This window comes from Acinonyx jubatus, chromosome D2 (genome assembly GCF_027475565.1).
Source record: "Acinonyx jubatus isolate Ajub_Pintada_27869175 chromosome D2, VMU_Ajub_asm_v1.0, whole genome shotgun sequence".
In the NCBI taxonomy this organism is placed as follows: Eukaryota; Metazoa; Chordata; class Mammalia; order Carnivora; family Felidae; genus Acinonyx; species Acinonyx jubatus.
The window spans coordinates 13556347-13580867 of record NC_069393.1 but is presented as its reverse complement, the minus strand read 5'-3'; the positions used below and the strand labels follow the sequence as shown (position 1 = coordinate 13580867).

At 42.2% G+C, this 24521-nt stretch overlaps 1 protein-coding gene and 1 long non-coding RNA gene across 5 annotated transcripts in view; one reads left to right on the top strand and one right to left on the bottom strand.

Annotated features, from left to right (window-relative positions):
* Positions 1-24521, bottom strand: part of PRKG1 (protein kinase cGMP-dependent 1) — a 1240511-nt gene that overhangs the window by 514961 nt on the left and 701029 nt on the right. The window lies entirely within an intron of this gene.
* LOC113596487 (uncharacterized) lies at positions 17238-24077 on the top strand. Its single transcript, XR_008291980.1, has 3 exons — positions 17238-17365; positions 18183-18724; positions 19011-24077. It is a non-coding gene; the product is annotated as an uncharacterized LOC113596487 (long non-coding RNA).

The following is a 24521-nucleotide window of genomic DNA, read 5'->3' as shown; positions in this document are numbered from 1 at the left end:
CTACTATTTCCCACCTTTCTCTCTGTTCTGCTAGACATAAGTGCCGAAGCATCCTTCCGAAGGACTAAACCCACCCATAGATTCAGAAAACAGAAAGAAACCCTGGATACTGTTTTTCTAGTCCGGCCCCTCATTGTACAAATAAGCAAACTGAGGGCAAGAGCAGGATACATAACTTACTAAGATCACCAGCAGGAGACTGGCAAACTGTTACCAATGCTCATAAATGCATTTCCCCCAAGTTTACTATGCATCAGAATAATCCCGGGAGAATCCCGGGTCCCCTCTCAGACCAGAAGTCCAGATTTCTTGGGACCAGGGCACGAACCCCAGGCTTTTCCTTTCCTCTTTTTAAATTTTTTTAATGTTTATTTATTGTTGAGAAAGAGAGAGACAGAGCATGAGCAGGGGAGCGGCAGAGAGAGGGAGATACAGAATCGGAAACAGGCTCCCGGCTCCGAGCTGTCAGCACAGGGCCCGATGCGGGACTCGAACTCACGCGAGATCACGCGAGATCATGACCTGAGCCGAAGTCGGATGCTTAACCAACTGAGACACCCAGGCACCCCTACTTTTTTTTTTTAAACGTTTTAAACTTTTTTTGATGTTTATTTATTTTTGAGAGAGAGAGAGCGCGAGTTGAGGAGAAAGAGAGGGAAACACAGAATCTGAAGCAGGCTCCAGGGTCTGAGCTGTCAGCACAGAGCCCGACACAGGGCTCGAACCCACAAACCGTGAGATCATGACCTGAGCCAAAGTCAGATGCTCAACCGAATGAGCCACCCAGGCGTCCCAGAACCAGAGGCTTTTCTAATAGCTCCACAGGTGGTACACAGCAGATAGCCAGGTACCAGTCAGTGAGCTGAGCTGGGGTGACGCCCCTGCCCCAAGGTCTCCACCCACCCCCTCCACACCGATCACACCCACCCCTTTCTGTAGCTGGCACTCATGCAAATCACAACACGGCTCCTGTCATACGGTATCTCTGAAGTGGACTGAAATCAATAAACCAGACAGAACCAAAAGTCAATGCCTTAATTCTCTGCGATCTGTTTTTGGTAGACGACAGGCATTTTCAAAAAGGATGGATCGAAATAAATAATAGGAGGCAGAGGCCGATGTGCTTTTGAAGGTGCAAGAGTCACACAGTGGAAGGTAAGAAAGTGTGGGGACTGCGGCTGTGCTGGGCGGGTGTGCAAAATAGGAGGCGTATGGAAAAGTAACCTGCCGGGGAAGACAGTGAGGGCTGGCAGAGGCTGCAAAGACCCCACCTCCGTCCGGAGCCACAAGACACCCAAGCTTCCGGGTCCTGATGGCGGTTCCTCCAAATGCACAGTGATCAAATTTGTGGTGGCTTGTGGGCCGATAAACTTCAAATATGCTTATTGGCAGACAATCTTAACGAGTCATTCACCATCTAGATAACAGGACGTAAACTAAGCATTTAGAGGTGGCGAACTGATACCTGAAATTTATTTTGGAAATGTATCAGAAGTAAGACGGTTTTCTGGATGGGCAGAGGGATGGATGGAGGGATACACCTATGACAAAACAGGTAGAGAGTAAAAGGTCAGAGGGAAAACCTATGTGGTGCATCTATGGGTGTCGACCCTAGACTCCTCTCGACTTTGCCGTAATTTTGAAAATTCTCATAATAAAGTATCAGAGGGGAGACGTGTTTCATAAAAGTAGCCCAAGCAAGATAGCGTTGTGTCTGCAGCCTGGAAACTTCTGTACTTAGAAACAAAATTAAGACTTGGCTCCATAGATAAACAGTTTAAAGTTGGAGGGGAAAAAATAAGTTTATTCCTCATGCATTCCTTAAAAGCAGCTTCTTCTCAACTGCTGGTACCCAAGTTTGTTCCTTCCCCTCTGGAGGAAAAACAGGACACTGGGGTTTCACACCAGGAAAATCAATTTCCTCCCACAAAAGACAGAACTCATTGAGGTAGAAAATTATCATTTACTCCTTATTAATAAAGTCCTCATGGATTATCTATAAATAAAGTGTACATTAGGCTCAGATGGCCGCTCCTGGTTTCAGTCCTAACCCAAGGATTTAGAAAATCAAATCTGGGCAAGGAACTTTCTTTTTTACACTGATTTCCAAGAAACAAATGTAGTAAAGAACACACAAAGACAGCTAATCTGTCTGGAGACGAACAGTTCATTTCTTCCTGGTTCCGACCCCCAGCTCCTAAAGGCTGCCTTCCAGGCTGGGATCCCAGTGTGCATGCCTTATTCTGCCTTTCCAATTCCTGAATTCCTGCCCAAACACTCCCTACCTGGAGAAGCCCGAGATTTCCTTGGGCATTTCAAGAGCCCCAGCACAAATGGAATGACCACCAGCACATTCCAGAGAATACTTTTCCTGACCCCTGAGCACATAACACACTATGAAAGGGGCTTCATTCTTTTAAACAGGCCTATATATTTCTGTGGCGGAAGGTGACCAACAAGGCAAATGCAACAAGAGCTCATTTTCAGATAAGACTGAATTCTTTCTTCCTTTTAAATTAGTATTGAACTCTTGGGTAAAGAACAGGAATGGCCATAACTGATACAGATTTATTCTGTTTTAGGAGACAGTGTTTCCTACTTCTTGGATTATTTTAGTTCATATTTATCGTGACTTACCATCCCTTAGTGAAAAATTAGAGCTTGTTCCTTACAATAACTCCTTTTATTTATTTATTATTGTTATTCTTTAATGTTTTTATTATTTCCTTTTGAGAGACAGAGCGTGAGCAGGGGAGGAGCAGAGAGAGAGGGAGACATAGAATCTGAAGCAGGCTCCAGGCTCCGAGGTGTCGGCACAGAGCCCGACGCGGGGCTCGAACTCACAGACCGCCAGATCATGACCTGAGCCGAAGTCGGACACTTAACCGACTGAGCCACCCAGGTGCCCCAGAATAACTCGTTTTATTAACACCATCCTTCAACCAAGAAGGAATCAAATGTCTTAGCATCCATTTGCTTTGTGTTGCACATTCCTTCTCAACACCTATGTTTAATTCAACATTATACTGATCTATCTAATAGTTACTTCTACAATGATTTCATCAATTGTGCCTATGTAAGGAAGCTCTATAAAAACCAAATAAAAACCAGGGTTCACAGAGCTTCCTGGCTGGTGAACACAGAGATTTCAGCAGAGTGGCCCTCTTGGTGAGGGAATGGAAAAGCCGAGCCCCTCCCCCATACCTCGCCCTCTGCCTCTCTTCCATCTGGCTGTTGCAGAGTTTCATTCTTTTATAATAAACCAGCCATCTAGTAAGTCAACTGTTTCCTAACTTCTGTGAGCAGCTCTATTAAATTCATCAAATTAACCAAATCAAGGAGGGGGTTGTAAAACCTCCAACTTATACCTGGTTGGTCAAAAGCACTGGTAATAACCCGGGCTTGCGTTGGCATCTGAATTTGGGGCAAAGGGTCAATTGTGTGACTGAGGACTTAGCCTATGGAATCTAAAGATACAGGTTTGAGTGCCAGAATTGAGGTGAACTGAAGGATGCCCAGCACATGCTGGAGAAAATCCACCCCAACGCGCGCACACACGCGCGCGCACACACACACACGCACACACGCACGCACACAGCACACACCCTTTGGAATTGGGTGATCCGAATTTTAGGCTTAAAATGCCAGTAGCAGGATTGTGTACAATAAAAAGAAAATAATAAAAATAATTGCTAATGCATTTAAAAGGTGGGGAGAAAAAAAAATCTGTCCACAGGAATCTGTTATAGATAGAACTTACTGATCAGAATGCTCCAAAATAAATACAGAATAGTAACAATACTATTTAACAGCTGGACTTCGTGGAATTTTTTTTTCCTTACTAATAACCTAAAGTATTAGTATTTTCTAACTTCAGGTATGTTGAAACTATCACTAACATTAGAAGTTAAACCTTGGGGACCCAGAAAGAAAAGATAGTATATAACTACTAAGGGTCCTGAGGTACTCAAAATATAAACTACAATTACTACAATATCAAAATTATAGCATCATGGCTTTTGACAGCTCACCTATTATACCAGTGACCTATCCACTCATGGCTGAGCTTAGTATCGATTTGTTTACTGTACCCTGTTCCTGTAAGGCCAAAACCTCTACTCTGTCTGTTATTGGAATCCTTTTTATCAAATCATCCTCAGCAAAAAGGACTCCTGGTTCTTAGACTCTACCTCTTAAAGACACTTGAGGGAGATAAAGTGACCACTCAGCACTCACTTGCTTTTCAACACTATGTTGTATCAGGAAGTAAAAAGGCAAAATATAGGATCATAATAAATCTCAGATTAATGGTCCATCTGGTAGTGATGTCAAGGAGAACCCTGTAGAAGAATGTTTGCCTCCTCAACAAAACCTACTAAAATCCTACTAAAACCTCCTAAAAATCCTACTCTCCTCTAGCTAGGGCTTTCCTTCAGCATTCAAAAATTGCCTTGAGTTTATATATTTCTAGTATATAATGAATCAGGACTTGTACCCCTAGAAGTTACTTTGCATCTAGTAAAGCACCCTTTCTTATAATTTCTAATAAGATGAGATCCTCCACATCTCAAATTCCATTACTCTGTGGGCTTGGTGAGCAGTTTGTGTTCATTCTTCTCACCTTCAATTTCACTATCAACCCAGTAAAATCTAACTTCCAACTACACTTGGCAGAATCTGCTTTCACAAAGATCGTCAATAATTTCTAGTTTCCAAATTAAAATAGGTTTTTCATCAGTACTTCTATTATAAGACGTTTCTGTTGAATGTGATCATGCCTTCTCTATCAAAAGACAATGTGCCTGACTTTCTTGAAATCTCACCTTTCTGGGTCTCTGTACCCCGCCTGACTGTCCTTCTGATGGTACTCATCATTCCAGTCCTTTGTCAATCATCAGATGTCCGTGCCAAGGGTTCCATTCTTAGCCTTTGCCTATTTACTGCTTTCCCGAATCTGTACCTCCAACGCAGACTTCTCTGTTGGGTTACGAACGTATATATCCTATTTTCTGTCATTTATATGCATATATGCACAGACACTGTAACTCCTGCTTTTATTCAAATCCATTTTCATATCTAGCTTCCTTTCTCCACTTGATTCTCTACAACTAGAAAACTGAATACTGGGAGCCCTGAAAATCTTGCTAAATGTCTCCAACTCTAGGCCCCCCCTATTCAGGCCCATTCACTGTTGGGGTTTCAAGAGACATTCTAGAAACATGGTCTATGAAGATGACTTCTGCATCAGAAGTACCAAAAGTGGGGACGCAATAAAAATGCAGAAACCAATTTGCTTTTGGTTTGTAAAAAGTTAAGATTTGACTGAATACCATCTGGCCTAGATCATTTGTAAAAGATTTTAAATTAAAAGCTTAGTTCCAAACATGTAATAGTCCATTTCTTTGTTTCAAACTGCTAATTTAGTTATTTTGGGAACAATTTCTTCCCAAACTAATTAACAACTAAATGATTACTAACTCTCAATATAAACCTTATCAAAACAGTTTTGAAAGATGAAATACATTTCATCCTCTTAACCATATATCTATTTACCTTTTCAAATTTGAATATGTGGGTTGTGATCAGAATTTAAATAAGACTAGTAACTTTGTTTTAGACATATATGTGTGTATGTAATGGATAGAAATATATATATTTTTTTAATTTGAGAGAGAGAGGAACAGAGAGCGTGCACGCATGTGAGCAGGGGAGAGGGGCAGAGGGAGAGAGAGAGAATCTTAGGCAGGCTTCACGCTCAGCACTGGTTTAGTCCAACATGGGGCTCAATCCCACAACACTGGGACCATGACCTGAGCCAAAATCAAGAGTCAGACACTCGACCAACTGAGCCATCCAGGCGCCCCTGGATTGAGATATTTGAAAAGAAATGCACTGTGGTCTTTGTTTGGCCAAATGTTTGAAAGCCACTAGTTCAACCTATTGCAATACATCCTTTCACTAAAGAACACTTACCATATCAAATCTCTAAGCAAGCCAAAAAAAATGCTGTGCTTTTTTTCCTACTTCACATGAGCAAAGAGCAAAGTAACTCTCTGCAAGGTCAAAGTCTAAAATGTGTTTTGTGTAGACCCTTTCTTCTCAATCATCAGTAAAAATAAATTTCCCAATTGCCATTCATGTTTGCACTTCACTACTTTTGAAGGCCAGAGCCTTTGTAACATATTAAACAGTAGAAGTCATTAAGCCAGTACAAAGCAAGGCGAGGGCTGGCTGGAGGCTACAGGACCTGGGCTATCATTGCCCTGGGCGGAAGGGTGTGCCCTTGCCTGAGGACGCGCCCTTGCACGACAGCTTCTGGAACTTCAGCAGCGCCCTCTATCACCCTGCAAATCAAGCAGTTCTGCATTCTAGGGCGTATTAGCCCCACCAGGCTAGTGAGCAGTCTGTAAAAAGGGGCCCTAATGTTCTCAAGCCATAGGATATATGAAACCAGAATGAACCCTAATGTATAGTATGGCCTTGAGGTGATAATGACATGCCAAGGCAGGCTCATTCATTTTAAGGATTAGATGCTCTGGTGGGGAATGTTGATAATGCGGGGGGGGGGGGGAGGGGGGTGAAAATGCACGTGTGGGGGCAGGAGGTACATGGGGACTCTGTGTACCCTCCCCCTCAATTCTGCTGTGAACTAAAACTTCTCTACAAAATAAAGTCTAGTATTTTTGTAAGGGGACTTCAAGTGTATTTGAAAACTGAATTCTCCTTTTCAATAACTAATGCTATAGTCTGCATTGCCTAGGGCCCCTCAATTTCCCTCACTCTTGCCAGAGTCTTTCAGATCATTTTATCATTCAGGACAAGCATCAGAAATAAAAGGCAAGCCCACCTTTCCCCCCCAGCCCTGGGGAGAACGAACCCTCACAGAGGGTTTGAGTTACAGATGTTGTGTCTCCCTCAGGACTTCTTTGTTTCCATTCCAGCCAAGCTTTAGCACATGAGCAAGAACTAGGATGCATGGGAAAAACAGACAAGGAGAAAAAGCTGAAGAGTTTCCACTGCTGAAAACAGACAGTTTCACACCTGCCTCGCTGGCATACAAGACTTCTTAAGTCATAAAGGTCTCAACACCCAGCAACCTTTCTGTGTCGCTGGATCGCCTCATCGGACACACAAGGCGTCTCACTGCTGCTTTGGCTGGTGTTCTCCCGTCCCATTTTAAGTCCGTGCCAAAGAGCGGATGGTCACAGCTTTGTTTTAGAAGAATATCAAATGATTTTCTGAGATTGGTCATTCTAAGAGGGGGGAAGGCAGTTCATACGCAGTTCAGAGGTACAACAGATTTAGTCGTATTTCGGATTGGGGGCATTTTCCCAGCCTTCCATGTGTGCTGACTGGTGACACACTGAGAACTCTATTTCTTTCTTGACATAAGGAAGCATCACCTTTTGATGGAGGTGCTTAAAGTATATCTAAGCTCCTGGAGGTTGCCTTTCTTCCTGTTCCATTCCATGCCCCTGACACCCATTTTTGTTCATCGCTCTGGAATAACAATAGCTAGTTCTTATATAGCACCTTCTATATGCCCGGTAATATTTGGATCCATCCACATAATAACTTACTTAATCTTCATAACAACCCTATGAGACAGATACCCTGTAACATAAGGTAACATAAAATAACCCTAAAATGTCCTTGCTTCTCTGATAGCCTGTGAATTCCTTGAGGTTGGGGACTTCGTGTTTTTGCTGCTTTGTCGGTTGTAGATAGCACATTTCTGGACATGAGAATTTAAGGGAACTTCCTGTTTACTCAGGACAAAATATTCCCAGCCTGGTGTACTGACAGCCTACTAAAAAGAAACAGCTAGAGAATGGAATTATGGAATGTGTCAGGGTCCCAACCAAAGAGCAACTTACGAAGAAAAGGAGTGGGTGGGGGGAACAACTTTCACCCTGTCAGCTCTCAGGGGATATCAGGCTGACTAAGGGGGTAAGGGAAGGATTGGACAGAGCCAGTTAAGCTTTTCAAACATAGTCCTCAAGTCCAGAAATCAAATAAGACCCCAGTGAAGAATCACTCGTATTCACAATACACACCAAAATTAATTAATTCGGTAAACATTGAATCCTAACTGTGCCAATTACCTAGTACACAGCTTATCTCAACTCTGTGGTTAGACTTAAAATAATCCAGTGGAAAGAATAAACATTTTTTTAAGTCTATTTATTTATTTTGAGAGAGAGGGAGAGAGCATGGGGGGGGGGGGTGGAGAAAGGGGGAGAGAGAGAGAATCCCAAGCAGGTTCCTCATTGTCCGCACAGAGCCCACCCCGGGGCTCAGTCCCAGGAACTGTGAGATCATGACCTAAGCCGCAATCAGGAGTCAGGCCCTTAACCAACTGATCCACCCAGGTCCCCCAAGAAAACATTTTAGTATCAGAGAGAGCTAGCTTGGGTCAGATTTCAACTCTTGGACAAAACACTTAACTGCTCTTGGCCTTTCTCTCTCTCTTTCGTCCCCCCACTCCTGCCACCAGAATGGGGTAGATCTACCCTGTAAAGTCATGGCAGGCGTTATTAAATACACCGGCATATGCAAAGTACAGGATCTGCAAGAGATGCTCTATAGACTGGTGACTACAACCATCAATGCGTCCTTTTTCCTCCTCCCTTCAATGGCCAACATCAAGCTACTCCTCGGCATGCATCTAAACTTCACTAGGCAAAGCCAGATGGAGAAAGACTACAATTTGGGTGTATTCAGTAACTTCCATTCTTAAGCTTAAAAGTGATTTCAGAAATCTATTGGTGCCAACAGAGCTTTTCATGCAACATCTTTCCTTTCCATTCCTTATTTTACCCTTGTCAGTGGAGGTGGTCGCCGCCTGCTCGTTCTTTTTCTTGTTCAGGCTTATCAGAGGCACCGTCCCTAAGCAATGTGAGAAGGTTGTAGAGACAGGATGATGAACATTTAGAAGGTATCACCCTCTGCAGCAGGGTGTCACAACAAGGCACCGACGCTGTGGCGTTCCTATACTAAAGGTATGCAACACATCTGTGATAAAGGGTTTTATTTCTTTGTACATAAAAGCAGAATAACTTTGCTATTTTTTCGTATCAGGCATATTTTTATGAGGTATTTTTTTTACTTAAAAAGTATTTTCCATAGATTCGTAATATTTTCCCATTCAATTCTTTTGAAATTTATTTTTAAAATAATTTGGGGGCATTATAGGCAGTGTTTTCATTGGTTCATGAACAGAGAGACAAGTAGAATTAAATAATTAGCACTTTCGCTCACCTGAGGGTGAAAGGAAATGTCACATGTAATGTGCTTCTGAGTGATGCAGGAATAGCATTCTAGAGTCTACAGAAAGTTTCCCAGGTGAAATGTGCTATATTAAGCATGGAAAACAAGTTTCTAGAAGCATGACCTCTCTTTTCCTTCTATATGGTTCAAATTTTAAACTCTGGAAAGAATATTTTTGAAGTAGGACAAAAGTCAATTATTCATCAAAGCAAGACTTTTAAATTGCCAAGAAGACAAATTGTCATTTCTGCTTTTCATTTTTGTTACACACGGCAATTTGGAGAGAAGTATTTATTTATCTCTGGGGGCACATGGACTTCTTCTGAATGAAGTTTCAAATTGGGCCACAGTATCAATATATTCATATTAATGAACACTCTTTCAGGTCCCAGTATATTAAAATATAACAACTCCCTTGAAATTTAATTTCAAAAGGCAATAACATAGGTTTAAACCATCATTTACCCTTCGTCCCGTTACTCTACTAGGCTACATAAATCCTATAGCCAGTTACCAACCCAATGAACTATCATCCTAATCTTGAGTTACGATGGAGGGTACAGACTTGAGATACAGTTTTATATAAAGTACAGTTTTATATAAAGTACAGTTTTATATAAAGAATAAATGCCTAGAGCTACAGGCCTCTACTGTCATCTGAGAAGATGTGGTCTTTACTCAAGTAACAAAAGTCCCTATGCTGATGAGTGTACTTGGCCAAAGCAGAAGATTAATGTCAACAGAATCCCAGGTTCAACGCATTAGGAGCCTGTTGGACTGACACACACTTACCCCTGCCTCCAGTTAACTTCTCAGTTCATCAGAATTATTACAATGCCTCAAAATATGTGCCTTTCAGACAGAGGATCAAAATAGGGAAGTCAAGTACGGTGACCACTCATACACAAACATGAAGTGTTATTCAAACAAATTAATGGTCACGGGTTTTTCAACACCCATAGAAAGTAAAATGTCCAAAAACTGAAGCCATCATGTTTTCATGAGAGAAACAATGCCTAAACCAAGTGCTGGTTGAACCACAGGGCACATGTGATTTGGGCAAATCTTTCTACTTGGAGAGAAATAGAATAGGCAGAAGGGATTCTACTTGTTTACTTAACATGAACTAATTTTGTGTAAGGTTGCGATCTAACATTAAAACAATCTTTAGCAGAGAGAAAAGTGAGATACATCTCTATGCCTATGAGTGTTTTTATAATCCTAGACTATCAACATCAAGAAAATGCAGATAAAGATGAATATATGCACGTATTCTTTTCATATCCCTCTACTGGCTCCATGAAGACAAAGTACAGTTTTATATAAAGAATAAATGCCTAGAGCTACAGGGCAGCCTGGATTTAAATATTTTTGCCTTAGAGGTACAACCTTTGAACGCTGGTACAGTCATGTGTGAAATAGACACAACCCCATTTAGATCATGAGGTTGTTACAAGGTCGAGATAAATCACCCCACGTAATGATTCCCCTAAAACAGGAGATCTTTAATAAGTATTAACACAATATAAAAAAATAAATAGAGTTATGCAGTGCATTCCTTGAGGGGAGGGGTGATATTTTTACATTTTCCACAGAAACCAGGTTTGTTATCTTACAAATAAAAGGTAAAAAGGTAAAAGGTAAAATGTGCAAGGTTTGGATTCAAATAATAAAAATCACAAAAAATATTTCCAGAGGGGAATGTTGACGGCAAACAGCCATAGCTGAAAACTATTTCATGAATAATTTACTGTGATCACTTGCATTGACACGAAAACGCTAAAGTATAATCCTGTCCTGAAGAAGGCAAAGCAAAAATGCATGCTTACAGCTAAACTGCACATTAGAAATAGCAAAGGTGGCCCCTGGAGAAAATGCATCGTGTCAAACGACACGGTCATAGACTGAAGAATCAGTAAACCATCTGTGGTTGGTACTTAGAGTTCAGGTATCATACACGGATAACCTGATAGTATAAGAAAACACCGCTGGTTATGAGAACATCAGCCTCTATTCTGCCTGGGCTACAGAGCAGGTTAAAATATGTTGAAAGAAACCCAGATGCATATTAATTCAATTAGCAACAGATGGTAACAAAGCGTGTAAGACTCATACACTGCAGAGAGCCTCCTTATACCGTATGCTCCATTTGGAGTGACAGAACCAAGGAACAATGTGCAGCATGGTGTGGTAAATAACGTGGATTGCCACAGCACTTCCCTACCAAAGATTTTTTTCTGGTTTTGGCTCTGGCTCTGAAGCATCTGTGAGAAACAGGGTCTCTGATATTGGGGAATCACCCCCAAAATCCCCTTTTAGATTCAATGTAGTTCCTGATCACTCTTTTGGCCCATCAATCTCCTCGATCTTGAAGTAGAGTGCATTTAACTGATATTTATTGAACAGCTAGCAACACCTGACAGCAAAATACTGTGCTAGATACTATTTAGGACCAAAGAAGATGGCTACGTTTAAGCCACAGATCCCTGCCTGCCTTCATTTATTGACTTTTCATCCTTGTTAGATGCATCACTAACCACCATCTCACGGAACTTTAACTACATTCTAGCAGCACCATCTTCATCCATGAGGAGTGCGCAGCTCCGAGAGATGAGGTCAAAACTTATAATCTACCAAGAGAGTATTGTTATAAACATTCATAATGAATTTTGGAATAAGAATATTGTAGTTTAAAGGCTCTACTGGGTCACTTGCTAGTTGTGCAACATTTGGCACACTGCTCTTCACGGCATTGGCAGGATCAGGCATCCAGGGTTCTCCTGAACAGCCTTGGTTGACACTTATTGTTTTAGAGTAAGTGTGGATAGTGCCCCTTTTCAGTTTGGACCATCAATTATATAGCCATTCCATCCCCCCAAATCAGCTTCCCCAAGTGCAGACCAAGAATAAGTACAACACTTTCCTTATACAAATATTGTTGAGCATCAATGTGGTGGATGAAGATAAAGCTCTTAGCATAAAATATGACACTTTATCAAAAAGGTGTTCTATTGTTTATCTTTATCATCATCATTATCACCATCACCATCATCACCATCATCACCACCATCATCATCATCATCATCATCATCACCATCATCTAGTAAGCCAGGGTGAATGTGTTCTGGTATTTTAAGAGGTGAAAGACTAACTCCAGCAGGATGTGAAAAGCCTTGTGGATGGGACATCAGGTAGATGTGTCTATGTGTGGAGCAAGATGTGTAGAGGATCCAGCGTGGAAGGTATTAGAAACTATAATTAGGGAGGCAGCTGGATGGCACAGTCGGTTGAGTATCCAACTCTTAATTTAGGGTCAGGTCATGATGTCATGGTTTGTGGGATTGAGACCGGAGTTGGGCTCTGCGCTAACAGCATGGAGCCTAATTGGGGTTCTCTCTCTCTCTCTCTCTCTCTCTCTCTCTCTCTCTCTCTCTCGGTCTCTCTCTCAAAATAAATAAACAAACATTTAAAAAAATAACTATAATTCATGACTGAATTATTGAGGATCTGGTAGGTCAGGATGAAGAGTTTGGTCTCTTTTATTATATTTTCAGGGGAAATTAGTGAAGATTTCTGAAATGAAAACTGACATCATCATATCTATCTTCTAGGACACAATTCTTATCTCAGCATCTCCCCCACTGCCAGCTCATTCTCCACATTCCGTCACTGCCATCCCATCTGCCACTGGGTCTGTCCTTGGCTACTTGAAAATAGCACCATGTCTATGCCCCTCCCTCCATTCCCACCCGGAGCCTTGTCTCTGGCCACCACCAACTCCCATCTGTATGTTCCACCAGCCTAGGTCCTCACTGCTCCCCTACTTATACTCTTATACCCCTACCTCAGTCTATTCACTACAGAGAAGCTAAAATCCTCCTTTTTGTGTGTTTCCTTAAAAAAGTTCTTTTGGGAATAATTTCAGATTTGCAGAAAAGTTATGAAGCTAATACGAGACTTCCTGAATACTCTTCACCCTACCTTTCCATTGTTACTATCTTCATAACCATGGTACCTTCATCAAAGCTGAGAAATGGGCACATTCCTACTGACTAAACTACAAACCGTATTTGAATTTCACCTATTTTCCCACTACTATCCCATCTCAAGATCCAATCCAGGATACCATGTTGTATTTAGTTGTTATACCTCCACAGTGTTCTCTAACCCAAGACAGCTTTTTGGTCTTTCTTAGATTCTTCATGACCTTGACAGTTTTGAGGAGGCCTGGCCAGACATTTTGTATAATATACCTCAATTTTTCTGTTTTCTCATGGTCATGGACTTGGGGGTGATTACAGAAGTGAAATGTCTTTCTCATCACACCGTATCAGGGGTCAATCTCTTAGCCCATTCGGGATGCTATAACAAAATACCCCAGACGAGGAAGCTTATAAACAACAGAAATTTGTTTCCCATAGTTCTGGAGGCTGGAAGCCTGAGGTCAGGATACAAGTGTGGGTGGGTAAGGATCCTTTCTGGGCTGCTGACTTCTTGTTGAGTCAGCATATGGTAGAAGGGATGCCTCCTCTAATAAAGGTCCTAATACCCACAGAATTCACATAACTTACATCTGGTGATGTCAACCTTCATCACTAGATCTTTTTGTGTCTACGAGTTTCTCCACTCCAGAATTACTACTGTTTTTTCCATTTTCTATATTCTGTTCATTAGAAACAAGTCACTAAAGCCAGCGAGGAACTCAGAGGAAAGATCTACATTTATTGTTTGGAATTTATGTGTAAGAAATATGTGTCCCCTTTCCTTTATTTATTTATTCAATCATTTATTTAATTATTTTAGACTAATGGGTATTTATAATCTAATATCCTTATTTTAAATTTATTTATTTTGAGAGAGAGAGAGAGAGAGAGAGAGAGAGAGAGCCAGCCAGCAGGGGGAGGGGCAGAGAGAGAAAAAGGGGAGAGAGAATCCCAAGCAGTCTCCATGCTATCAGTACAGAGCCCAATGTGGGCTTAACCCCACAAACCATGAGATTGTGACCTAAGCAGAAATCAAGAGTCAGTCACTTAATCGACTGAGCCACCCAGGCATCCCTATTATATAATATGCCTTTAAAAACATAGATCATATGCTAGCACTTGTCTGCCTTAAGTGCCCCAATGACTTCCCTTTACTCTAAATAAAACTCAAACCCCTCTGCAAAACTAGTGGACCCTCCCCGCCCATTAGCCTTTGCTTGAACTTGTCATATTGTTCCCTTGTTCTCACCTGGGGATAGGGAACTGCTTGGTCTCTGCCAGGAATGCTCTGATCTCTGACCTTTTGCATTCATGTCTCAGCTTAAAGGCCACCTATTCAGAGAAGCCTCTTTTGATGACATGCTCCAAAGTAACCCCAGTTAAAAGCACTTATTCCCCTTAGACAGCACCTGTTTTAAGTGGAAATTATTACTATTTTAGCGATTCAGTTTATTGTTTGTTCCTTGCCCTGCCTCCCACTATAACGTAAGCCTTTTGAGAACCGGAACTTCATTTCACTGCACGTAGCACCCAGAATAATATCTAGGGCACAGGAGATAATGGACTTGGATGAATGTGCATAAACAGATGAATGATGGGGGCCAGAGAGACCTGAGACAGGAAAACGGGTTGGAAAAACACTGTAATAATCAAGGCAGGAGGCCGGGAAGACTTCAATGCAAAGGCTTATAATTTGCTGACCATGCTATTGGTTACAGGCTCATTACTCTTCCATTTCTAAAGATGTTTCCCTTCTTAATTGAGGATGATTAAATCTCATGCTCTGAGTTAGGGATCTGCCTGTAGTTAAGCAAAAAAGCTACATTTATAGTGGTTTTTTTTTTGGTGACACTCCTCAGAACCAATAACATAGGACCCTTAATTTCTCCTGTTCTGGCATTAATCACTTTGTTACGAGTGTGTGTTTGTTTTCTAGCTTTCCTGCTGCATTCATAGTTCCTTGTGAGTGGGGACTGGGCTGATGCATTTATCCCCAGATCTAGGATGGAACTGTCAACTCAATATGGTATGAGGTGAAACTAATCAAGTCCTTGACTATTTAATCAAAAGATGATTAGGACATACCAGATAAAGGGTTAGTATCCAAAATCAAAAAGAACTTATCAAACTCAACACCCAAAAAACAAATAATCCAGTGAAGAAATGGGCAAAAGACATGAATAGACACTTTTCCAAAGAAGACATCCAGATGGCTAACAGACACATGAAAAAAAATGCTCAACATCACTCACCATCAGGGAAACACAAATCAAAACCACAATGAGATACCACCTGGCACCTGTCAGAATGGCTAAAATTAACTCAGGCAACAACAGATGTTGGCAAGGATGTGGGGAAAGAGGAACCCTTTTGCACTGCTGGTGGGAATGCAAACTGGTGAAGCCACTCTGGAAAACAGTATGGAGGTTCCTCAAAAAATTAAAAAGAGAACTACCCAACGACCCAGCAATTGCACTAAGAGGTATTTATCCAAAGGATACAGGTGTGCTGTCTAGAAGGGGCACATGCACCCCAATGTTTACAGCAGCACTATCAACAACAGCCAAGGTATGAAAAGAGCCCAAATGTCCATCGATGGATGAATGGATAAAGAAGATGTGGTGTGTGTTTATACACACACACACACACACACACACACACGTGTGTGTATACATATATATGTATACATATATATATATGTATATATACATATATATACATATATATATATGTATACACACACACAATGGAGTATTACTCAGCAATCAAAAAGAATGAAACCTTGCCATTTGCAACAACATGGATGGAACAAGAAGGTATTATGCTAAGCAAAATTAATCAGTCAAAGGAAGACAAATATCATATGACTTCACTCATACATGGAATTTTAGATACAATACAGATGAACGTAAGGGAAAGGAAGCAAAAACAATATAAAAACAAAGAGGAGACAAAACATAAGAAACTCTTAAATACAGAGAACAAACTGACAGTTGCTGGAGGGGCTATCGGTTGGGGAGGGGATGCTAAATGGGTAAGGGGCATTAAGGATGACACTTGTTGGGATGAGCACTGGGTGTTATACATAGGGGATGAATCACTGGATTCTACTCCTGAAATCATTATTACACTATATGCTAACTTGGATGTAAATTTAAAAATAAATAAATAAATACATAATTTAAAAAGGATGATTAGGAAATATTTTTGAATTTTTACTTCCAACAAATAAGCTCTTTAAAGGAAGGCATTCTCAATCACGTGATGGATGTTTTAACATCCTGGTTGCAGTTAATTTCCAAGTATTTGCCATTATTATGCCCTATGTACAAAACCCTAAAATTCCCAGAATGCTTTCAGGCTCCACTGTGTCAAGATTTCCAAATGTATAACAACTGCTATAATCTGAATGCCTATTTTTGTTTGGGGCTGGTTTTTTTTTCTTTTAAGATTTTTTTTATTTCTAATTTTTTCCCTAGTTTTATTGAGATGTAATTGACGTGTAACATTGCATAAGGTGTACCACACAGTGATGTGATCTAAATATATTCTGTTTACTGTTTGGCATTTATTCACGGTGCCATAGCATCTTTTAATGTGCTTTTAGCTTATTCACTTGCAATGAAACAGGGCTGAGCAAACAGAACTCTGAACTCTTCTACTATAGAATACTTAAAAGAAAAAAATTATCCATTTAAAGTTGATCAATCAGAATTCTTTGCAAGAGCTACTATCTTTTTTCCCTCTTTCAACCCTTAACCTATTGGGGCAAAATAATAATAATAATAACCTGAGAAATCCTGTATTTACAACTTGCTATGTACCTAAATATTAGTGCTCCTGTAAAAATACAAATTTTCCTTTTTTCTGTGTTTTTTTTCAAGTTTGCAGTATTAACTGCAAATGATCTTTTATGAGGAAAAGCCCCAAAAAATCACAGAATAGAATCTCCATTTGATGATGACATCAACAGGAAAATAGAATTTAGTACACAGGCAGCTTTTCTGGCACAAATCCATTCTGTTTACTGATGTCTATCTTAATAAATATGCTTCCCATCAAATTGGGAGACCATCACTTGTCCTCTTAGAGAAGAAAAGCTACATCATTAGGTAAGTAGAGAGAACAGCTTGCTGAATAATGCATAGTTTTTAGTATTAACGACTCAACAGCTACATCCATACAGATTCTAATAGTTCACATGGTGCTTGTTACCTTGGCAACCCAATGAATGATAACAATTGCATGGAAAATGGTGTACTTGTTTTAATATACCCTATGATAGTAAGTTCCTAGAAACCTGAGAGGCTAATCTATGTGCTCAATCTGGGAATGCCAGGTTATCAGAGACAGTGACCTGGCAACCTGTTTCCAGGAGACATCCTGAGTAAAATGCGAAAAAGATTTGGGGTAGATGGCTAAGTCCTAGAATGCTGAGAGAGACCTCACGGACATATTGCGATACATGAATGTCCAGACACTTGGGCTTAGTTTGAAACATGGGTTCAGGACAAACTGAGGGTTGATGGGGGGTGGGAGGGAGGGGAAGGTGGGTGATGGGTCTTGAGGAGGGCACCTTTTGGGATGAGCACTGGGTGTTGTATGGAAACCAATTTGACAATAAACCTCATATATTGAAAAAAAAGAAAAGAAACATGGGTTCAGGAATGGAAGGGAATGTTTTGTGTGATGCTAAGCCAGGATGAAGCCACTCAGATATCCTCAGGGCAATTATCCGATCCATGGGTAACAGTCTGCAAACTAGAAGAGCTAGGTCTCTGCCTGGTAGCGCAACCAAAGTTCTGATGACTCGTGGAAGCTCGTGAACATCCTCTTCCACTCTTCGTGGGGTGGGAGAAGCAGGAGAGAAGCAAGCAGCGGTTGCGGCAGGTGGGAGAAGAGAAACAGTGGGATGTGTCATTTCTCCAGGAGCAGTGGTGATGAGGGCCCACCATCCTGCAAAGCGAGGAATACAGAGAGGACGCGAGGAGGCGTGCTGTACGTCCACGTGGCACAGCCATGTGATTCGGGAAGAGGAGACCAAATGGTTTGGCGTCTTAATCCCCGTGGACCTGAGCCACCAGGGCTCACCGGTCTCATGACAAAAGCCTGGGAAAGCAAAGTCACGCAAGCATATATAAGAGCAGCTACCATTCAGCACATATTCAGCAACTGTCATTAGAGGTAACGTGCATACAAACCGGTTTTCTAAGACAAGTTTCCAATATTTTCTCATTGTGACTTTCCACATCAGGGCTCTCCACATCACCCCCCTCAGACAAAGGGAAAACGATGAATATAATGGCCATCCTGGCCCTTCCTTTTGGTGGGAAGAAGTCAATAGAATATCCAACAATAATGAGAGTAATAACTGTTATTTTTCACAGATGCTTTTTTCTAAAGCGGTCATGGTAGAATTGCGTCTTCAGGCTGTTGGATGGCTCACGCCAGAAGTGTCTCCATGCGAGCTGGTGAGTTCTACCAGCTCAGGGCAAGTGTTTCTCAGGGGGAAGTCTGCAGACTCCTGAGGGTTCGGTTCCCGAGGTCCATTCCAAACGCACATTCCAGGGCTCTGTGTCCAGTTAACCTGCTGGAAGGGGACCCACGTGTCTGTATTTTCACGAGACCCTACAGGGATTTCTGATGCATGCTAATTTGAGTGAGCATTCTTTTTTTAATGTGTCAACCTATCCGCGAATCTTGACAAACAGTAGAAAACTGAACTCTAAGTTGTATCTCGTGAAATGTTTTTGTCAGGGGAGAAGAAGAAGAACACAGAGAAACAAAGTCCAACAGTAAAAAAAAAAAAAAAAATGCCATGAAGGAAATAAACCTTATTATCCGATTCCCAGTCTTCGTACCCAGGTAGAACTGTTATTATTAGCTCCTCAGATATCCTTGGAAATACCTTACGAATATACAAAGAGAACGGTTCACACATGCATGTATACATACCCCGGGAGGCAGAAAAAGAATGTAGCTATACTATAACAGTGTCGTGTAACTTGCTCTTTTTCATTAAAATATATCTAAAGACCAGGATTCCATAAGTACATCTGTAGGCTTTCCCTCATTTAGCCACAGTTGCATGTAATTCTAGGAAAGGGAATGTAATTTATAATCTATAGCCATTAATAAATGTAATTCATCGAATTCACTGCTGCCATTTATGCTGTTTCTAGCATTTGTGACTACAGAAGCAGTGAATGATGTCTCCCAACATTTCAGAATACTGGTGTCATTAATTTGTCAATAATACCATGTCTTTCGTTTGCCTCCTCTCTCTCTCTCTTCTTTCAAGAGACAGACCCTTTTCTAAAACTCTACTTTTCAACTGTCCTATTTTTTTTCTCTTCTTTGTCCTAAATGTGCCTTAGTGGTCTGCTCGATGCAGCCTCCCTGATGTAAGGTGACCCGTGTGTCTCCATGGCGTGTGACCACTATTTTCCTCTGTACGAAGAAATCTGAACATACGTCTAAGCATTACGTAAGCGTGAGAATTAAAAACAAGAGCGCACATCAATCTATTGGATTCAAAGGCTCTCTTTTAGATTCTAAACAACATTGAGAATTTTAAATAATGTCTGGACGTCCTCTGCTGAAGAGAGATCGGAAACTGTATAATGTTGTACAAATACCATTCCGACAGAATGCTAACACGCCCAACACCTCACTTGCATTGCACAAACCTCCGTGTGCCTGAGGTGTGCATGATCCTTTAAGAGTGTGAAAAACACTTTCGTATTCATCATCCTGGTTTAAAAGCTAGAAAATACTCAACTTAGTTTAATAACCTACTGACGAATGATGCCTTTTGAACCTCCAAACATGAAATGTGCCATTTCAAGTGTCTCTCTTTATCCAAGAATCGTATATATCTTATGCCACCTACATTTCTTTCTCCAGAGTGACAATTTCCATTTGAAACAGCTTAAATTAATAGCCTTCTCTGTTTGGCTTCTCCCCTCTGTGAAATAATTCAGAGCTTCTAGGCAGTCTGTTTTTATAAGTAAGCAGCCACGAAAGATTAAAAAAGAATTCAGCACAATGAATTTTCTTGGCAAAATAATGTATTAGCTAAATGGTGCCTATTAAATCACCTGTGCCCCTGGCAGCTGGTTTAGGGCTATACAATAAATGACAAAATAAGCCTGTGTGAAGATTTTTCAATATTCTGCCATGTGGTTATGGATTTCAGAGTTTCTTCCTGTCAGTTTTATGCCGCATTTCTTTACAAACCTGACAGGCAGCTGACAAGGCAGGGAAAAGTTAGAAGATGTGGCTGGTGGTGAAATGTAACACATATTTTTTTTTTCCTTCAGGAGAATAAAACATTTAGTCTAAGTGCACAAAATCTGGGTTAGAACTTTGAGGAATTCACGAACCATCTCCCTCGGTCGGACTGTCCGGCCCTGAGTTCGTCACCTGCTTGCTCTAAAACCGAGGGCAGGCTGTTGGGCCTGCCTGTGCCTCAGTTTCCTCATGCACGGAAAAATCCTCCCAAGGCTGTCGAGGGGTGGGAGGAGTATTTGGGACTGAGCAGGGCATTGTAGCTGCAATAGTAATGGTCTGGAATCACAGAGCTTTCTGGTAGGTTCTAGGGAGGAGTATTAGCGTTTCCGAGTGTATGAAAAGACAACTAGAGTTGGATCGGGATACTTCCACTAAACCCTTGGTTCTCCAAACAGTATGGTGAACAAGCATCAACACTGACAATAGTTTTAACACACGGATGGAAATGGAAAGACTATGTAGAGAGGAAAGAGGAGAATATACACCCGCTGCCCCCTCGGTTTATCATGATCCTGGCCCTTCTGACACTGTTCATTAACGTTTTTGCTTCGGTCTTCACTGGAGACCCAAACTCTCTCCCTCAGGTCAACTCTTCCTGCAGGGGTTCCAGCTGCTTTTCTCGCTCGGGCCCCTGCTGCCACTGGGGGCCACCTCCTACACGGAGGAAAAGTGCGGTGTCTTCTGAAGGAAGTGGACACCGAACGCTCAGCTTTCAGGTCAGCGATCAGAACTGCCTTGCGGCCTCCGGAGGGAAACCAGAAACAAGGGGGCTTTGTTTTGTCTCCTACGGTGGTGTCCCCTCTAAGCGCCCGGAACTGTCTTCTCCCGAGACCACAGGGAACAGACACTTGTACTGTGAAAGGAGGAGGTGAGAAAGTAACCTACACAGTGCACAGCAACTGTGGAAACGGAAAACAGGAAGACTTTTTGTAATTCCTATTTTTAAAGTTTATTATTTATTTTCAGAGAGAGAAAGAGAGAGAGTGTGTATGCGAACGGGGAGGGGGAGGAGAGAGGGAGGGACAGAACCCCAAGCAGGCTCCATGCTGTCAGTGCACAGCCTGACACAGGGCTTGATCCCACGAACTGCGTGACCATGACCTGAGCCGAAACCAAGAGTCAGACGCCCAACTGACTGAGACACCCAGGTGCCCTGAAAGAATTTTTTTTTTTTAATGGGAGAAAGTATGTAAGAAATGTCATTTTAGGAAACAAAATCCTTATAGAATGTAACTAGTCAGTGAGCCCCACAACAGGACAGAATCAAGTAATCAGCACAGGCTGGACCCCACTGCCCCTGGTTCGCAGGCTCATACGATGCTCTCCTTGTGAACACAGTCTGATGGTCGAAGATAGACTCGTATTTGTACCACCTTTCTCCAAGTACAAGTAACATTTAAGCTTAGATCTGATACTTAATAGAAGTAAGAAATAAACCTGGTTATGTTTTATCTACGTTCCACTTAAAAATTGTTCTTAAGTGATCATATGCTTTACGTGAAGGTTAGAGTTTAAGAACTCTGGCCGGAAAATAATACGGTGCTGGTTGAATCAATGGCCTGGCAACGACAGATTACCCGCCAAGGAGCAGGCTCGCCCCCACCCCCCACTTCTAGATAGCGGGGTGAAGGGCTGCCAGAGTTACACCTGCTTTGAGTCAGATGCAATCACTTACCAGTATAACCCTGTGTCCTCAGCATATATAGGTGTGTGTGGCCACGAAGAGCCTAGCACGGGAAAGAGGTAGAACGGTCTTTTTCTGAGTAGTAAAGGAAAAAAAACAAATCCTTTTTTATCCTCAGCCTCAGCAAGAGGGTCAGTGGGTAAACAGCGATTCTATTTTTGTTTCCTACACACCTCTGAGGAAACCCAACAAATCAAAAATGCATTCGGAAGCCGTGGGCTCCGATCCCGAATTCTCTATCTCGCCTGACACGAGAGACACCCCTCGCAGGCAAGCCCTTCTTCCGCCACAAAGCTGAATCCGAGCACCATAAATCCTCAGCGGGAGAAGTTCCAGGAGAAAACTGATGACAGTTTCTAGTAAAAAACAAAACAAAACAAAACAAAAACAAAAAGCCAAACAAAAAAGAAACAAAGAGAAACAAACAAACAAAAAGGGGCTACTGAAAGCAGGAACCCCATTTCGGTTCACGTTTAAACCCCCCAGCTTGTCAAACTCGGGGGCTGCTCTCGACAGAGCACGTGCCTTAGGAGTATTTTCGCAAACGAGATGCTGAATCGCTTTTAGTTGCATAAAAGTTTTCCTAAAGACTTTTCAGGCTGCTGCTGGTCTGAAAAGCGTCAGGTCTGTCTCCTTCCTGCCAGACACCTGTTCTCGGGGGATCTCTCAGAGCCTGGCCTCCCTGCAGGGGAGAATGAGGGCCCCAGCCACTGCTCAATCCCAAGGCCTCGGCAGCAAAGCCCAGACCACTGAACGGGCAGGGAAACCTGGCATTTTCCTTTATTCTCCCTGTAGGCCTCAGCTGTTCTTTCCTGGACCCCTCGTGGGCGGCGGGCTAACACGCACAATTCAATTTTCAGGGCTCACAAAAGACTGCACTCCAGCAGCATAGGTCATTTGCACCTCCCTGTCTCCCTGCAGGTCTCTGTTTTGTCCCCAGGGCAGGGAGGGAACAGGCAAACACCTGGAAGTGAGTGAGATGGGGCTCTGGCATCGTGCGGCTCCCCGGGAAAGGATACACAGCCGCTGCAAGGTCAATGTCAGCTGATGGTGACAAAGAGGACAACGAACACAAGAACCGCCACCGTTTATTGTTACCGTTAAGCTGCCACGAAAAGAAGTCGCAGTATTTTTACCCGAGTGACGGAGGAGTTTGGTATTTTAAAAATGTATGCTCTCTTCACCTTCAGGAAAATCATACATTATGTATAGTGAGAGCTGGGCGAAGATCGTGAATCGGCAGCTAAACTTCCTTTACTATTTGATACCAGACTGTTTTTTCTGACTGTGGTCAGTATTTAAAAGCTTACATGGACATTACTCATGGTGGGAACCAATGTTTTATTTTTGCTGAGACAGAGGGGCCAACTTAGAAGAGTGAGGTAAAGCGTGCCTCTGGTGGCAGGCAGGTTCCCCGCTGGGAAAAGCCCATCCCCACCCCCCTCCCGAACAAGGCTGGGCCACCAAGAGCTGGCTAGAATCTGTGGTCAACCAGGGCAGATACTCAGCTGTGAGCAGGATGGCTGGACAAGTGTTTAAAATAACTGCAAATCTTAGGGCGCCTGGGTGGGTCAGTCAGTTGAGCATCCAACTCTTGATTTCGGCTCAGGTCATGACCCCAGGGTCATGGGATGGATGGAGCCCCATGTTGGGCTCCACACTGAGCATGCAGCCTGCTTGGGATTCTCTCTCTTCTTCTCTCTCAAAATAAGTATTAAAATAATTGCAAATCTGTACCTGATGATAGACAGTGTCATGAGCCTCAAAGGGCCCCTATCCTGGACCTCTCTGTAGCCCAGCAGGTAAAGAAGGTTAACTCAAGGCACTAGAAGTGTCTGTAGGGTCCCTCCCCCTGGTATACAGCTGTGAGGCAGTTTGACTATCACCCCGGCCTCAATGCTTTTTCCATATTGGACTGAATCACAGATGGACATCATAGTCGAGATGGGCCTTTACTTTCTTTCTCTCTCTTCTACGAAGCTGGAATCTGTACTCAGAGAAGCAAATCATTCTCTCTGGGCAAATCTGTAGCAAGTAAATAAAAACACTCAGAAGAGTCCCTCAGATGTCAATGGACTAGGGAAAGAAATCAGAGATCTGGTTCTTGAAGCAAAGAAGATATAAAGATAGAATAGAAATGAGGAGTTGGGGGGGGGGAGGAGAGAGAGAGAGAGAATGGGAAGAGTGCGTCCTAAAGGTGTCCCACCTATGCCTTCCTTCTTTTCTTTTCTTCCTTCTTTTCTTATGCCTTATGGGATGTCAGGGATTGAACTGGGTCCATTCTCTCCTCC